This window comes from Jatropha curcas, chromosome 11 (assembly GCF_041381405.1).
Source record: "Jatropha curcas cultivar XTBG-Jc1 chromosome 11, XTBG_Jcur_1.0, whole genome shotgun sequence".
Taxonomy (NCBI): Eukaryota; Viridiplantae; Streptophyta; class Magnoliopsida; order Malpighiales; family Euphorbiaceae; genus Jatropha; species Jatropha curcas.
In genome coordinates this window covers 18,709,534-18,713,184 of record NC_143161.1, presented here as the reverse complement: position 1 = coordinate 18,713,184, position 3,651 = coordinate 18,709,534, and the positions used below count along the sequence as shown (strand labels likewise).

Below are 3,651 nucleotides of genomic sequence, written 5' to 3'. Positions count from 1 at the left end.
TGGAGGTACAAGGATTACTGCGGCTCAGCATCTAACGCTTCTGCAGCTAGCTCAGGACCACAGCCCTAGCACAGTGCCGAGGAGTTTACTGCATTACGGGCTCGTGTTGATGAGTAGGAGAGACAGCTTGCAGATCTTAGAGCGCATGTCATGCGGCTGTTTGGTCAGCCTGGTGCTAGTACTTCTTCCTCTGACCCTGCGCCTGCTATAGATCGAGATGTTTCGACAGCTCAACAGCATCCACTACCGTCTCCTCTTGATCTCGATACTGCAGACGATACCATGGTCACTCCTGCCGTCAGTACGACACATCCAGCAGGTACTCCTACAGGCGATACGACACTGGATCGTGCAGACGACGAACCTCGTAGATTTGATTTTGAACCTTTTTAGCTTTTTATGGTTTTTTTCAAATTTTGTACAGTACATGAAATTAACAATTACATTTTTATATTGTTATTAACAATTAACAATTACATTTATATATATATATATATATATATATATATATATATATATATCATACAGTTTAGGTTGGGATAAAAATCTATAACATAGTTTAAACATCCAAGAAAACGTTGGAGTTGGGTTTTATTAGTTAATTCATCAGGGAACTTGGACCCAAAGACCATAGCTCGTTCTATGGGCTGGATAATACCCTGTTCTATATAGTGACCCAAAAATCTAACTTTAGTTTTAAACAAGTCCATTTTAGTTTTACTAAGGGCTAATATATATATATATATATATATATATATTTATGCCGATTTTCACATGTGCAAAAAATTATGGTTTTTAATATTATTAAATTTTTGTTTTCTAATTGTATATTTGCGGCGGATTTGTGACCGAACTGCAACCAAATATATAACCATCAAATTTAAAATTGCGACAGATGACCGACTAACAGCTTTCAACATTTGCGACTGATTTGCGACCACATTTAATAAATTGCGACAAACAAAATCTGTGACCCATTTGTGATAGAATTTCAGAAGGAAGACACGACCAACTTTTGCGATCGATATTTATATTTTTGCGACCGATATTACGGTCGCAAATTAGCGACTGATTAGTAATTCGGTCACTGATGGTATTTAGCGACCGATTTATTATAAATTGGTCGCAAATGAGCGAATTTTTTGTAGTGGCTCTTGCAGTTGCAAGGAAAGGTCTTCCAAGGATTAAGGATCCAGCTTCTCTATCTTCATCAATGTCAAGAATAACAAAATCAACTGAAAAAATAAATTTACCTGTCTTGACGAGCACATCTTCTACAATTCCTCTTGGGTATTTGATTGATCGATCTGCCAACTGTAGAGACATTCTTATTGGTTTCAGCTCTCCCATCCCTAGCATCTTAAAAACATCATAAGACATAAGATTAATGCTTGCACCTAAATCTACTAAAGCTTTGCAAAATCAAGATTTCCAATATTACAAGTGATAGAAAAACTTCTTGGATCTTTTAACTTTGGAGGCAATTTATTTTGAATGATAGCACTACACTCCTTTAATAACATTACCGTTCCTTAATCATCGATCTTCCTCTTCTTGCTTAGGATCTCCTTCAAGAATTTTGCATAACTGGGCATTTGAGCAAGGGCGTCAGCAAAAGGTATGTTTATTTGAAGTTTTTTGAAGACATCAAGAAATTTGAGGAAACTCTTATCATTTTGTGATTTGTTTGAGCCTTTGTGGGAAAGGAACAAGTGGGACATAAGGCTTTACGTCCTCTTTCTCTACTAGGTCAATGATGGGGATCTTTTTTGCTCCTCTTTTTCGATCTCCTTCTTAGGCGGATCCTCCAATTGTTTGCCACCCTCAAAGTGATAGCTTGTACCTATTCTTTGGGATTCCTTTCAGTGTTACTAGGTAACGTACCTTGAGGTCTAGAGGCCATCATGTTAGCAAAATGCCCTAGTTGAATCTCTAAGTTCCTTATTGCAGCTTGTTGGATTTTGTTTTTTTCTCGAGTTTCATTCATGAAGTCCATGTGAGATTTGGAGAGAGCAGTGAGAAGATCATCATGAGTCTTTTGCTCTTGAGAAGGAAAACCTGGTGCTGCATTCAAAGCATTGTTTGGATTCCCATAAGAAAGATTAGGATGATTCCTTAACCTATTATCATAAGAGTTAGAATACGGGTAATTCTTCTTTCCTTGATTCATCGCATAGTTGAATTACTCCAAAGTTTGTGGATTTAAAAATCCAACATGCATTCTCCAATTCCATGCTGCCCATTACACTTGTCACATGCTAGCACAATAGAATTAACAGAGTTAGTAGTCAATAAGTCTAGCTTCCTTACCATATTATCTACCTTGGCATTAAGTGTGGTAATGACATCAATCTCATAAACTCTTGCAGGCTTCTTCCTTTTAGAACTATTTTTATAATGGTTGTTGCTTGCCATCTCTTCTATCAAGTCATATGTCTCATCAATTTCCTTTCTTTCAAAAGATCCACCAGCAGCTGCATCTAGAGTAATTTTTGTGTTGAGAGATAATGCATTATAAAAAATTTGTACCTGTAACCACTTGGGCAAGCTGTGATGTGGGCACTTCCTCAATAAGTCCTTGAATCTCTCCCAAGCTTCATACAAACTCTCTCGATCATGGTGTGCAAATGTCATTATCTCATTGCGGAGCTTTGTGGTATTTGAAGATGGAAAAAATTTTGCCAAAAATTTCTGGACTAATTCCTCCCATGTTGTAAAACTTCCAGCAGGGCATGATTGTAACTAGGACCGTGCCTTATCCCTTAGAGTGAAAGGAAATAGTCTCAATTTCATGGCATCCTCAAAAACTCCGTTTTGTTTGAATGTATCTCAAATCTTTAAGAAATTTGTGATATGGGCATTAGGATCCTCATTGGGTAAACCTTCATATTGAATTGAGGTGGAAAACATTTGAATAATAGCAGGTTTAATCTCAAAATTGTTAGCTTTCACCCTAGGCCTAATGATACTTGAGGTTGCTCCATTGAGAGAAGGAGTTGTGTAATCTCGCAAGGTGCGGACATGAGGTTGAGTTCCGTCCTCTGTGTTGATTTCATCAGCCATATTCGCTTGCTGTTCTTGTTTGCTCTCACGTGCTCTTCTAGCAGCGTTGTTCCTACGATAAGTCTTTTCAATTTCTGGATCAAAGATTAAGGGCACAGTTCTACTTGATCCTCTTTGTATAAACACCTGAAATAATCTTTTAAAAAATAAAAATAAATGTCTAAATTAATAATAGGGTAATTAGTATTGAAATTGGTAATGCCAATCCCCGGCAACAACGCTAAAAACTTGACAGTCCTTTTTCGCAAGTGTACAAAATCGCGACAACTAATAAAGAATGAGTAAAGAATCGTTTCCACGACGATTGTATACCAAGTACTAAAATTATGTTAACTTACTATTATTTAAACAGCAATCAGGGAAATTATTTTAATAAATAAACTTCAACAAATAAAAGAGAATAAAAAGAACTTAAACAAGGCAATTTCTGATAAAAGAAATCAAGGATTAAAAGCTACTAGGGATTTTGACTTCACTTAATTCTATCCAATTTATTTTATTAGTTTGATAATTAATTTTAGTTGTTCAAGTAGGAGAAACAACTCTAAAATCACTAACAAGCTCTCCCGATGTATTGTTAGTTATTTT

At 36.3% G+C, this 3,651-nt stretch overlaps 1 non-coding gene across 1 annotated transcript; it reads left to right on the top strand.

Moving 5' to 3' along the window:
- The first annotated feature begins 2,545 nt into the window (after window positions 1-2,545).
- Window positions 2,546-2,652, top strand: LOC119370064 (small nucleolar RNA R71). Its single transcript, XR_005177639.1, has one exon. It is a non-coding gene; the product is annotated as a small nucleolar RNA R71 (small nucleolar RNA).
- The last annotated feature ends 999 nt before the right edge of the window (window positions 2,653-3,651 follow it).